This window comes from Hesperophylax consimilis, chromosome 23 (genome assembly GCF_061612785.1).
Source record: "Hesperophylax consimilis isolate HC1 chromosome 23, BYU_Hcon_1.0, whole genome shotgun sequence".
In the NCBI taxonomy this organism is placed as follows: domain Eukaryota; kingdom Metazoa; phylum Arthropoda; class Insecta; order Trichoptera; family Limnephilidae; genus Hesperophylax; species Hesperophylax consimilis.
Window position 1 is genome coordinate 17,145,310 of NC_142858.1, and position 15,545 is coordinate 17,160,854.

Genomic DNA, 15,545 nt, shown 5'->3' on the forward strand with positions numbered 1-15,545 from the left:
GTGACTAGATCTGAATAGCCAGGTACTTCCCCACCTTCCTCTTTCCCTTCCCCACTTACCTTCAGCCTCACAACATCCCCCAATTGGGGATGCCATAGTCTCACTGGCTCCAGACGGGAGCAGTTGGGACTCTTGTGAGGTATTCACTATAAAAAAAAAAAATTTAAAGGGAGTGCATTGAATATTTTGAAACCTATAAAATAAATATTGTTTTGTGTTGAATAAATTTATCTTGGGAAGCAAAAAATCGTTGCAGCTTCTCGTAGGATAGTCATTTAGTTCGAAGTCAAGTCAAATATAATTATTTTATCTGGTCCCACCAGTGAGGGGTTACTTTAAAATCCACGCCGATTCGATTGCAAAATGTTAGCATAAATTTCTTAGATAAAACTATCGAAACTAATAGAAACGATAAATTACAACCACTTAATGAAGGAATTAAAATTATCAAAACTATCAGATAGAAGACTCGTTTCTGACTTGACTTTCATTTTTTAAATTGTTAAAGGAATAGAACAGCCCTGATATATTGTAATCACCTTCAACATACGAACTAGAACCACTCGATCGAAAATGCTTTTTTATTTGCGACAACAATGTCAGGATTGAGTCATTTACTCGCCTTTTTTCTTCGTACTTTGCTAAAATCTCGCAAACTTCTCTTTTCGAAACACTTTTTCTATACTACACCAAAACGCGTATAATAGTATAGATTACAGTAAAACTTTGTGTGGTAAAACATGCTTAGAACAGACAAAAGTATGTGTTGGAAGTCGGTAATACACAATTCAATGTGGTATAACTTTGAAAAGCATATAAAAATGTTTGAAATCATTGGGACTGTTTTACTGAATTTTATATTTTTCGCCAACTTTACCACTTTTTACGTTTTTAACCGATTTTTACATTTCTAGCTGTGTTTTACCATTTTACATGTTTGTCATGTTTTTAATGCATTTAAGCATTTTTTACTAAATATTACACATTTAACTTCCTTTGCGCTTATTCATCGTGTAGGTACGATATTTTAGTCTAATCACCATCTTTCTTCACAGGGAAGAGTTAGCATGTTTTGCCGTTACTTCCTGTTCAAATAGGACATTTTTTTTAATGTTTGGCTAGTAATGCAGTTGTGTAGGATTTTTATTATAAAATACTATTTGACATGTTAACACTATTTACCGGTTTTGCCAATTTTCATGTTTTTACGTTTTTTACTGAACTTTGTACTTTTCGCCAGCTGTGCCATTTTATATTTTTTTTACATTTCTAACCTATTTTACATTTTTTGTGTGTCTTTGGGCATTTATTTTACAGAATTTTATGTATCCCTCTTTTGCTCTCTTTTACTTCTTACTATCAGTGGCGCGACGTGACTTATGGGAGTAAAAGAGTGCAAATATTTAAATAAAAAGGCATTATTGATGTGGTTGTAGCCGAAAACGTTTTTTTTTTTTTTCGAAAATTCGATTTTTTGGATGAAAATTTTCAGGAGATCGATTTAGTATAACTGAAATTTCCTGAAAACCTTCACAATATTTTTATTTTTGCACCAACTTGCACGTTACACCGGTTTTCCTTGTCCAATATGACAGTTTTTTTTACATGCGTCGTGTTTTGGCACATTTGGTGGTGTTTTTACTATGTTATTCCAAGATTCACCTATTCTGCCATATGTTAGCGTCTTTTTCGGTGTTTGACTATATTGTGCGATATTTTCCACCTTTTACCATTATTAAAGCCTTTTAGTGTGTTCACCACTTTTGGCCGCTAAGCATGTTTTTCCTTACTTTACCATATTAAAGTAGCACTAAGCCCTTCACCAAGTTGTCATGTCTTTTTCACAATTTAATATTTTAGCACAATTATATAATTTTTTTTGTTTATCTGGGGGAAAGAATTTCGTGAAGCGCCAACTTTAAAATGCTTTCAATATGTACGTTCAACGTGTTGTTTTGAAGCAGATACATCAACAAAGTAATATTTGACAAAAATGGTGTTATTCAAAAATGAAAACGTCTTATCCTCAGCATAGCATGGGTACTGTCACGGGATACACTAGTTCATTTTTTGTTTAGTCTTTCACAATAAATCACTTCACACTAGAATTGTTATGTCGTTGTTCTCTTGGTTCGTCTCAAACACGCTACAATTATTGTGATGTTGTCAACTACCAACTATATTTTGAAATATATTTTTAAAAACATAACTTTGTAACGGAAAGAGGTCAACTTTTAAACTTTAAGTGATTCAGATTTGGATTTCGGTTGTCGAGGCCCATAATCTATCCCACTTTCAATAATTAAGTAGAGATGGAGAGAGGTCGACTCCATCTCCACTTTCAATAATTAAGATAATCGTTAGTAGCCATGTCGTAACCTCCTTATATAAGAAAACAATTTTTGATTTTTCAGAGAGATATTATTTGTCTTCAAAAATATACATACAATCACACCCTCTTGATTTGATATAATAATCAAGTAACAGTTAACACAATTAGTGAGCCAGAAAAGGATATTTCCAGATGTGCCTCTCTTCCATTATTGTGACCAGCTTTGGAGTTCTGCTGACTTTTCTTTTGCATTTTATCTCAGTTTTATTTCTACATTTGCGTGAAATAACCTTTAAATAAAAAAAATTAAATAATTAACTATTTAAAAATTAGTTTGTGTGGTTTATTGAATGTACTAGAAATACTATTCATATTAATTTTTCATATGGCCAAAAACTTAGTCAACTTGAATATCTGGTCCTCTCTTTTAATTCCCCTTATCATATGATAAACTAATGTTTATAAGACAAGGTTTTTATACACAGCACAAAGGATAACAAATTATTATAAGCATAAATTACTCGCCTGAAATATCCATACAAATTGAAAGTATCTCCCGAGTAAAAATAATTCCCGTCGGCGGCATTTATTTTTACTCGGGAGATACTTTTAATTTGTATGGATATTTCAGACGAGTAATTAATGCTTATAATAAGTTCAAAATTAATGTACGAGATACATTCACTAAAGCCTCTGTTTACCCTTTGAAACCATTAGCTTAAATTATTTTAATAAAGGGGTGCATGTCTGTAAAGGTGGCGTAAAGAAAACGTAGTGTCGAGTGCAAAATACGACAAGAGAGTTGGAAAAGTTCGTAGCACTGAATTTGAAGTCAATGGCTAGGAAGTAATTTTCATATTACCGTAGATTCGCTTATGACTTGCTATTCCACGCAAAATCATTTTATCGGTTACTCTAGTTAGGTATATAATGCTCTCTATTTACATTCTCTCTAGTCACTGATGTCGAAGGCCTGCCAGTGATGACCTCTTCAAAATTCAGAAATATTTTATACTGCCCCTATGACGTAGGCGGGAGGGAAGTTACAGGTCAAAATTAGCAAAATATTATAGAATGAGTAATGACGTAGGCAAGAGGGAAGTTACAGGTCGAAATTAGCAAAATATTAGAAAATGAGTAATGACGTAGGCAAGAGGGAAGTTACAGGTCAAAATTAGCAAAATATTAGAAAATGAGTAATGACGTAGGCAAGAGGGAAGTTACAGGTCAAAATTAGCAAAATATTAGAAAATGAGTAATGACGTAGGCAAGAGGGAATTTACAGGTCAAAATTAGCAAAATATTAGAAAATGAGTAATGACGTAGGCAGGAGGGAAGTTACAGGTCAAAATTAGCAAAATATTAGAAAATGAGTAATGACGTAGGCAAGAGGGAAGTTACAGGTCAAAATTACCAAACTATTAGAAAATGAGTAATGACATAGGCAGGAGGGAAGTCTAAATTAGCAAAATATTAGTAAAGGAGTCTTACCTCCCAAGAAAATTACTGCACGACGTTCGAATTTATACGTACACCAAAAAGTTAAACATATCTCACTCAAACAAAATAATAAAGACATTTAGCACAAAAAAAGGGGATGGGGATTTTTTTTTTTAATTCTGGATTGTTAGACTATTTAAAAAACGGTAATATTTTCCAGAAAGCCGCGTGTAACCTTTTCATATTCCTATAACAAAAAAATTGCAAGAATTTCCGACAGGAGTACAAAGCGTCAAAGACTATTGCAGAGCTTTACGGGAGCTATTTTTGAGCTGGTCCAAGGGAGTAACGTTCGCTGGAAGTGTTTCCCTTGCAAATATTTAAATGTTAACTACATTATAAATAAAACCAATATAAATAATGAATTATTACCGTTGTTGCGGCAAACTTCCTGAGGGTATCTACGTCAGACATGAGAAGAGTTTTGAGCAAACTGTAGAACGGATCGTAGAACTCACAGAACTCATCCGCGCAACTAACGAGGTGATGAAGTGCTCCCAGACTTATTATGACATTTCTATAAAACATAAAAACATATTTATCTCTACTCTCGTGCTCTCATGTACGGTGACCTCTATTAAAATAAGAAATATTTTATTAGAATTATGCATTTTCATTGAATCTTTATATTTATTGCAATCAAGTTTAATTGTTAGAACTCCTAATTGCTTCAACACAGTTTGTGCTGCCACGCGTAATATTAATCACACAGCGGAACTTGTTTATAGTATGTATATATATTTATTTAATTGTTGACTAACTATCTAACTAACTAAACATTACGCCGTTTACCGTATACCCGCAGGGTAAGCTGAGAGAACGGACCGCCAAACAACTCAGTCTTGGCACACATTCCTTGCCTCATTCACATTCATACATACTCTTCTATTATTCTGACTCTCGGCATGGCCAAGTATCTAATTAACTTATCGTGCCATGTCTTCCTCGGGCTTTGGCTTCCATTCTAATTAGCGTCATATATTCTCCTTACACTCCTTTCTTCGCTTATTCGCTCTAAATAAACTGCTTTTTGAAAATTTTATATTATTATTATAGAATATTTACATAAAAAGAAAAACATAAACACTTTATATTTAGATATAAATTCACTTCCTATTTAATATTTTTATATATACAAATGTATGGCATGAATTTCCTTACGCACACTTACAAAATAATAGTTGAAATTACAAATAAATTGAGGTTACAGAATTATATTTTTATAAATATTTAAAAATCATCACAAAGCATAAACTTCAGATGTTCGTTACTAATGCACGGAGAAAAACGAGTATTGCTGATTTATTAAAATTTTGTTAAACTGATGGAACTCCATTTCCTAACAAACTATTAGTACATTCAGAATAAATAGGAACACGTGTTCATGAAGTTGCGTTTATCTCAATAAATATAATGAAATTTAATATTCGTAAAGCGGAAATATTATAATTTTTATGAACACGTGTTCCGACATCCTCGTAACACATTCGTTTTTTACTGAGAAATTGTTAGAAAACCTGTCAATTCATTCGTTAAAGACCTGTAGTCCCATTTTCAACCGGGATACGAATAATTTAACCAGATTATCAATGAATTACCTATATTTTATATCATTAAGTTTTCTCCGTGTGCGTCCAAGGAATGGGGCGCTTCTGGGATACATGTCAATATAAAGGTCATAGAAACAAATATGGCAATGTCCACCAAAACGTGAAGGACTTTAATCCCCCGCGTACCCAATTTCTACCGATTTATAACAAGTTTCTGCTTAACTCATTAAGTTTTTAAGTTCCAAAAAAAAAAGTTTTTTTTTTGGGATCTTGTGAGGAGACACGAAATGAAAGAGGTCGTGAAGGTCACAATGTTTTTATAGAGACAGGATGCAGAATATGAGTGGACTTCAGGACCAATGATGAAGACTTGGTAGAAGAAGTTGGCCAATGTGCGGGCCTTTGAGTCGACGCCGCTGCTGGTGACCGGACTCGTGGACGTGTCAGGTACTGGTGAAGACCATGGGTCTTCCGGGTGCTCCAGTGCTGAACAGGGAAGCCGAAGGTGCGGTAGACCTGGTCGGCGGTTGTGCGGGAGATGCATAGACCGGCGAGGATGCCGCGGGGTCTAGGTGCGTAGATGTCAGATGTGCTGGAACCAGGGCGCTGTTATGATCCGATGTATCGCTGGCCAGGTATGCTGGGGGCGGGGCGCTGTGATGGTCCCGTTGAAGTCCGTCGATGAACCGTGCAAAACCGGGTGTATCGTCCATGTTGTCACTCGCGAGACTTGCAAATTTTTGAACGACTAATAACTGACTGACTGCTCGCTGCGCCGGGTCTATTTATATAGTCCAGCCGACGGCGGTAGTAACTACTCGAGACCGCTGATAAACTGGAGGTTGCTCGTTCAATCTCGATCCTTTTATCGTGCTGGGAGTACGCCTAGGCAATTGGCTAGAACCATTTAGCGAATGCGCGAAATGTTCCTTGTCAAACTCGCAATGTATTGACGTAGGTAGTTCGCTCAGCGGCTAGTACTCGTAGGCCTTAGGTAGAAACGTAGGAACGCCGACCGCTTCGCATTGCATCTGGAGTGTTCTAGATAAACATCGTAGCATCGCTACGCCGAAAATGCCGAAACGGTAATTATATGAAATTCCCTCTGAAAATTATTAAAAACACGTTTTGTTCTGTTATTTAATATGTTCCAGGTATGAAATTTACTGTGTATCTTTAAATGCAACTAAAGCATTTGTCGAGAGATTTTTGCTCTATTTCGAACGAGTCGTGTTTTAATCAATATTTTCACCATTTTCGCTTAATTATTATCGTTGTTTTAATATTAGCGCACTCCCTCTAACAATCGTATTTACATATCTCCCTTTCAAACCATCTTTGAACGCTTACTACGGGGCCTTAAAACAAATTTCAAAGGCAAAGTGAGTATCTTGCTTTTGCCATAATACCTAACGAACAAATGTAGTTCCAATTCAAGGTTCGTAGAAATTATATTGTCAAGTAAAATATTTTCCACGAACCTTAGTTCCAATTGAAAAAATTTCAAGAATATTATGTCAAATTATAGTAAGTACTTATCACCTTGCTTGGTAAGGTCGTTCTAAAAATAATGTTTTTTCGGTTTACCCAGTTTTAAAAAAGGTTTACATAAGTTATGGCAACTTACATCTGGAACATCGAGTGTTGGTGTTATGGACTTTACCCCTGTGGGTGGGGGGTGATTTCGTTACGCATTAGTTATTTTCTTAATTAAAATCATAAATAGGTTACTTAGAATAATAGTGGTATAACTACAAATTTATGGAAAAATTAGTTTAGACAAGTCTAAAACATATTATTAAAGCATCAGATCAATATTAGTCCTTAAAATTAATTTCTTAAAAATATTTTTTTTGTTACACTTCCGTATTAACCACATTACTGTTAAAATAGCATTTAATATATTTTTTAAATTAATATACATACTATTAAGATTCAATTATTGTTTCCTAATACTGTATAATATCTATATATTTACTTTTTTCATATATTTCCGACTTCATGTCCGGGTTAAATCTGTCCCACAGGAAAAACTAAACCCTTCCACACACTTTTCCACAAATGATCATCTAGTGAATGCAAGTGCATTATATAAGCATAATAAATACAAACAACGTTAAAATTTAGTAACGTTTTTGCTAAAAAACATTACTATTATATATATATAAATGTTTACTATTTACTACATGCATGTATGTACAATTGACTATGTGTCTAAGGCTTTATGTTAAATGTAATTGAAATTTTGCACAGTAATTTTGAAAACTAATAAAAATAACTGATTATTCTCTCCGAAATTATTCAAATTGGACAACTTTATGCCTAAATTCTGTGATTTATTCAACATTCCACTAATGGTACAACTGACCCCGGGGACGATCAGTTGTAGCATTTCCCCCGATCTGTTTCTGCGCTCATAACTTATTTTCTATGAGATTTAGAAAAATTAAATTATAATAATTTGGTAGACTACTAAATTATCCGAATGAGTATTTTTTTCATAAATCTTATATCTTAGAAGTATAAAATAGTCAAGTCAAATTGGTACTACTGTCCCCGGTTTCCCCTACTCTAATGTAATCTTATTCAAACTTTATTAGTCATATACACAACTTTTTAAGGTAATATAGGCAAATCTCGCAGTTTATACACCCGTCGAAACGGCATCAGTTGTACAAATAGCTTTCTATGAAAACTTGTAGGCAAATAATTATGAGATATAATGAAATAGAAATAGACCAAGTTCTGTTAATATTAAAAATTAGTATATTAGTTTTGTTTGTTCAGCAAACTTCATTTGATGGGGAAAGTTCTGTCGCTTCGCTTGGCTCCCAATTTGTGTAGTTTCATATTATTAGTGTTTAAAGTGATGGCATCGCAACTGAAATCCCCTGCGTAGCTCGGGCTTTAAACAGAGCTTTTACAAAATCATATGTAGACAGTGTCCTTACTCTGGTTTTGAAGATCGAGTGTGCAAAATTTCATCAATTTAGAAATAAAAATGTAGATTTGCGTAAAATGTGCTAAACCACGTATTACCAGGAAGAAAGGTTTCTTATTACCCGAATCTTTTCCTACAAAGGTCCTTCTTCGTTATCCACAGAATGTAACACCCGATCTGGTTGACGTTCTTCCACCGGGAGACCATTGCGTATATCATGAGGTCTGTGAGGCCCCCTTCCTGGGGTTCCTCAGCCCCGTGAGGCTCCTCCTCAGCACTCTGGGTCTCTGGGACTTCGTGGGGCTCTTCAGGGTACAGAGACTCTACCAGGACCATGTAGCGTGGTTTGAACAATGTTTTTTGCAAGCGGGCTTTGAATATCTGTGGATTTTACGTCGAATAACAGTTAACTATATTTTTCAAACACCTCACCCCACCCAAGAGCATTTTTGTACTAAAGCCGGGGGAACTACAACGCCACTCTGTTGCACGACGTTGCGGGGCTAAATTATGGGATTTGTTAGTGCGGTTCTGATTTCTTTTTAGGAAGATTTTTCTACTTGCGCCCTGTTATCAGAGGCGACGCCAGAGGAGCCGTCGCAGGTCGCACGTGTTCTAAAAAACAACTTATGGTAGATTACCATCCTATTTTAATAAACATATAAACACATTATTTGGTAAGAAGGTGGTTCCATGATATTTCATCAAAATTAAAATTCAACACACCTTTGAAAAGTGATAAAGAATCATTAAAAGTGATGAAACAAAAACTAGGATTAATAGTTGTCTATGTAACCTAGTTTTTGTTTCATCACTTTTCATGACTTTATATCACTTTTTGGAGGTGTGTTGAATTGTCATTATGGTGACATACCCGGTCATCAGATATCATAAACCCGTTTAATTTTTTTCATTAAATATCGTTTTCCTTTGAGAATGGGCAGCCCATTCACGCTTTGAAGATCGTCTGCCTGTGTGCCTCAGTCTTGAAAAGACCTTTTAAACTTCGGGAGGAATGCAGATCACGCCAAACTCTGGGAATTGAATAAAAATGCACTTTCTAGATGAGAAAAGTGTGTAGAAATTCATTAAAAAAAGAATTAAGGCGCGGAAGAATAAATTGAGGGAGATACAGCCGATCAAAGTTTAATAAATTGCACTTCGCGATCTGATATTATTACCACATTATGACAGTCCGCCGCCATATTTTGTCACGAAAATCAAATTAACAACCATAAATAATGTTAACAACTATGTATTTACTTTTGAAATTTCAGCAGTGCCATCCAAAAAATAAAAAGTGTTGCCATATAATAATATCAATGCATGGAAAATTCTGAAAATTAAATATCATTTGCCAGATTGGTAGTTTATTATTTAAAATCTTGTAAATACTTAATTTATGTATAAATATAACCTAACCTAACTGTGATTTTCTATAACAAAAAATGACCCTTTAATAACGCCCACTCGCGTCCCCTTTAGAGTTTTATCCCAGTTTTCAAAAAGTTTTCTAAACTTCTTCTAAATAAGGTAGAACGGCTCTGGGGCCCGTTGAGAGCATCTAATAAATGCAACGATTTTGAAAAATATTTTGACATCGGATTTCTCAACGGTTTTATAGAATTTCCCGAACGTTATTAAATATTTAATTATCTTACACTTTTAGCAGCTGGTGCCAACATTTCGACAGTAGTTTTCGTCTAATCACAGCAAATTTAACTTATCTAAATTATATCAGAATTTATATTACAATTTAACTACATAAATTTTAAATATCGACTTTATGTTTTCGCTTAATTTTTACCAATATTTTGACAGATCGTTTATTTTTTAAGAATCGAAATATTAGTTATTAAATTTAATTCAATATTATTGATTGAAGTTCTTATATACGTACCTACTACCTATCAACGGTATTTTTCCTGATTCAACCACCAATCTTAACTTCCCCACATAGAAGGCGGTCTGTGGCAGGATTATAAAATCAGAGATGTGCAAAATGGGTACCCAAAACCATTTGAAATGCAAAATGGAAATGGGTCAAAACTTTTCCATTTGAAAATGCAAAATGCAAAATGGTTTTTAGAAAAGCATTTCAAATGCAAAATGCAAAATACCTATTTTCAAAATGCATTGAAAATGCAAAATGGTTTCTCAGGTCAAACAATTAAAATAATTATAGAATTTTTAAACAATTTTGTCATTTAATAATGGACATCAATGTAGAACAAACATATTACATGATGGTAAATCCAAAACCACCACCACTACAGATTATGAAACCATAAAAAATTTGCGCGGGACTAATGTTGCTAACGTAAAAACATAGAAACTGCTATCTAACATTTAATATTACAGCGTCATGTTCAGTATTTGAATCAGTATTTTTTGTAATGGTATCACTCAATTGCCAGGGCTTCTACCAGGGAGCAACTTGACAAATGTAAATTATCTCTTATAGCGAGGTTGAGGAACGACTGATATTTGGGGCTTACGAAAAAAGATGAGTGGAGATATTAGGAATAATGTTTCAAAAAAGCATTTAAAATGGAAAATGCATTGAGAAAAGCATTTAAAATGCAAAATGCAAAATGGTTTTTAGAAAAGCATTTAAAATGCAAAATGGAAAATACCCATTTTGCATTTCCATTTGAAATGGATTTATTTGAAATAAAGCAATCTCTGTATAAAATGCATTCTAAATGAATTTAACTCCAATTTTGCAGTTAAATTCTAGCACTTTATATTGCTCATAAAACTCGAAAAACTGTCAAAGTTTGTTGTTATTGGTGCCAGGAATGTTAAGAAATCATTAAATGGTAGAATGGTAGTCAGGGTGGCCCGAGGAATATCTGCACGGTAATGAGATACGTAGTCGAATTAAAGTCGATGTACTGTTGTTTTTTAACAGTAGCATTGTGGTATACAGTAGTGAATGGTGGAAGAAATCACGAAGATTTGCTTGCCGAAACGCGCTACCAAAGTCTCCACTCGAGGAGGAGTGGGGCCCTTGCAGTAACGGCGTAGAAAATTCTTAATAATTTAATAGATAGCCCATACCAATGCTATAAGTTGTTCGTACCGAACAACTACAGCCAGGGACGGCACCATGATCTGCTATGTATCCCGCGTGGCAGAACGAACGTACTGGCTCGGCATATCATGACACGAGGTATGGCGCTGTTAAACAACGCCTCCAAGACTATAGATATTTTTAATAGTAGCCTTGAAGAATTCAAGAGGCATGTCAATGCTAAAAATCACCATGTATAACTTATTATTTCTATTCTTTTTTTCTTTCATTGTTTCGTATCATCTATATGTAGTTAATGTTACATGTTTATTGTAAATGGACACACAGTCTGTAATACACAAAAAAATAGGAGGCACCACTACAATCAAGACATTAGCAATAGCGAAGCATTGCGGGGGATCCATTAGTAGTATATAAAAATGAATATTTGTTTTTTTGTACCTTACAGGCTCAAAAACTACTGGATCGATTTCGGCGAGAATTTCAAAGTTTGTTATTATTAGTGTCGGAAGAGTCAGTGGTTTGAATGATAGAAGAAGTCGTGGACGCCCGTGGAAGACTTTAATACATTGTCTCTGCAGTGGAATGAGATACGGAGAGTATTAAATTCGATATTATATAGTTTTTTTAAAGTAATTATGTATGGTATACAGTAGTGAAGGATAGAAAGAGTCGGAGACGCCCGAAGGAGACATTTATTTATTTATTTATTTAACGCCCAGGGGGCTTTTACATGTAGGTAGGTGGTACAATTTTAATGACAGACAGTTTTGAAACATGAGAAAGAAATAATAAAAATAAAATTACATTAAAAATAATATATGCAAGAAACAAAATTAAAAAGAACAAGAACATAAATTAAAAAATTCAGCGATTTGACTGGTTTACAAAAATATAACTTCCATTTAGGAATAGAGTTGAAATAAGTCTTTTACGTAATCCACAAATTCGCTAAGTATATATATATATATATATATATCGATATCACCTAAGTATTGGTTTCCCATAGTGTAAAACCGTTGTATTAGGGAGTTTGCAATGTAATTGCGCTCATGTATGTTGCAGTGGAATAGTGTATTTTGAATCATGAATCAAATAATTATTTGATGTAAAATGAGACGTAAGTAATGAACGAAGTAAGATGTTTAAGGAGAATATATGACATGGATGTAATAATAGTCGAAGAAATCTGGATCAAATAAATATTTAGTCTGGTAAAATGTGCCGTTAGTGATGAACACAAAAAGAGGTGTAAGGAGAATATATGACGTGAAAGTGAATGGCGGGAGAAGTAGAGTATACCCAAGGAAGACATGGAGTGATCAAGTGGAAAAAACACTTATTACAATACAATAATGTTATTTCCACATTAAAATTTTCAACAGTTTTCAGGTACACTATAATTCACAAACTCAAAACTTTTCTCATAACATTCGAAACCATTCATAACCCATAAAGCTAGTATGTAATAAAAACTTTTTAATTCGGAATTAATTTAATTCAGAATCGACGTTCGTTGATACCATATTTCTTCACGATTTATACTTTTGCAAGCGATAATATTTTTCACTAGAGTTCCTAATTAGGTACCTAAACTAAACCAGCTAAATGAATGTGTAATACCTCCATTATTTTTATTGCACACTTAAATGTGAGGTGTTTATTTATGCTGCAAACTAAAAGTTAGTTTTTTTTACCTAAACCGTGGACGGATAACAAATGAACTGTCACTGCGGTTCCAGTTACCGCGATTTATAGTAGAGACTAGTGATGGGAAGGATCGAAACATCAAAAGACTCGAATGATTACGATTGAATCGTTCGGAGTTCAGAAGAAGCAGTAGCTGCGGACGGAGACGGCGTTTTTTGTCTCGGGGGGAGGGGAGGGGCACATAAAGTATGGTACATTGGTATGGCAATATGTTGTTAGGTAAGTACTACATTTGCAAAAATGGACTAAACCAGTGTTTTCGTACTGTTAATGATTTTTATTGTTTACTTGGCACATACACAATATTTTTTTTTTTTTTTTATTGTTGATACATTTTTTTTTACAATATTTCATATTTCAATTTAGTAATGTTGGCCTCACTGGGTTGTTTACCCGTGCTGAGGCCCCCATTTTATAATTTAAGAATTTATACATTTAAAAAAAATAAAAGAAAAACAACATTAAAATAAAGATAAATTTAAAATAAAAAATAAAGATTAAAAATTAAAATATAATTATAACACTAAAAGAAAAATATCAAAAGAGAATGTAAATCGGCATTTATAATGATATATGTGTTTGTGCGTGTTGCGTGTTTTATATATTTTTTTTGTGTTGCGTGTATATGTTTTATTCTTTTATGTTATAGTATTTTAGTAATATTGTCTTTTTGTTCTTTAATCCATTTTTTTATTTTGTGTTTGAATTTATTTTTATTTTCCTCAATTTTTGTTTCAAGTGGAAGACTGTTGAATGCTTTAATAGCGTGGTATTTATGGTGTCTTTGTCCAAAGGTAGTGTTTACCGTCGGATTTTTTATGTTTTCTTTGTACGCTTGTCTGACCGGTCTATTAGTGATATTTTGTGTTTGTTGGGGTTTGTTTTTTTGGTCGAAAATGTAGTTTAGTAGTGTTTTAACATATAATTGGCGTATATCAAGTACGTCACAGCTTTTAAATATTTGGTCTGTGTCGGTTAGTTTATGTTTTTTGAGTATTACCTTTAATATCGTTTTCTGTGCGATTTCTATTTGAGCGATAGCTGCGTTTGTTGCTCCTCCCCAAGCAATTATTCCATATTCTATTATTGATTGGCATAGTGCATAATATATTGTTTTCAATTGTTTTATTTTATATATGTTTCTTATGTTTAGGAAAATGTGTATTGTTCTGAGGAGTCTATTTGTGATTTGTTTGATGTGATGTGTCCATCTAAGATTATGGTCAATTAGGATTCCTAGATACTTTATTTGTTCTGTTTTTTCTAGAGGGGGGCAATCGCAGATGTTGGTGTTTATGCATTCGTGTATTTTTATGGTGTTTGTATTGTTTTTTGGCTGTCCTGTGTTAGTTATGCTGTACGTTGTGAATTTTGTTTTCGATATGTTTAGTGTGAGTGTATTTGAGTCCAACCATTTTTTCACTTGCGTGATTCCTAGATTCGCTATGTTATAAACCTTATTCCAATCCTTAGATTTAAATAATAAAACTGTGTCGTCTGCGTAACTAATTATTTCTCCATCTATTTCCATGCTGCAAAGTTCATTTATGTAAATTATGAAAAGAACGGGCCCTAGTATGCTTCCTTGTGGAACTCCGTGTGTAATCGGCAGTGGTTTGCTAGTATAGTTATTAATTTTGACTTGTTGTGTTCTGTCGCTCATGTAGCTTTTTAATAGTTGTAGTTCTTTGTCTTTGATACCCATATTTTCTAATTTTTTAAAAAGTGTTTTGTGGCATATTGAATCAAAGGCTTTAGCCAAATCTAAATATATCGCTATGCATTTAAACCCTTGATCTAAGTTGCTATGTATATAATCTATTGTACTTGCTAAAGTTTCTTTTGTGCTTCTTTTTTCTCTAAATCCATATTGTTTGTCCGAGATTAATTTGTTTTCTTCCAGGTATTTTATTATTTGGTTTTTTAATAGTCTTTCGAAAATCTTTGATAGAGAGTTTAACAAAGTAATTGGTCTATAGTTAGTTATTTCCATTTTATCTCCGGATTTATACATAGGGATTACCAGTCCTTTTTTAAGAGTATTAGGAAAGCAGGCATGTGTTATGCTAAGGTTGATTAGGTGTGTTATAGGTTTTAATATTTCATTTTTTATTATTTTAATGCAATCCGTTGTTATCTCATTTAATCCAGGAGCAATCTGGTTTTTTAATGTATTTATTATTTTGTTAATTTCCATTTCTGAACTTGTTTTTAATATAAATCTGTGTTGTGTTGGTTGGGTATCGATGTTTGATCTGTTTGTTTGTGTTAGTTTAGTTTAGTTAGTTTGTGTTATATGGTTCTTTGGTACGAAAACCGATGTTTTCATTCTGGTAATGATTCACAACAAATATATACATAACCTTAAAATACACGTTAACCTTAGATTATTAATACAGCGCCATCGAGATTATTATTAATAAAAAATAAAAATAAATTGTTCACATACTCGTAGATTCTTCGGTTGGCAAATAA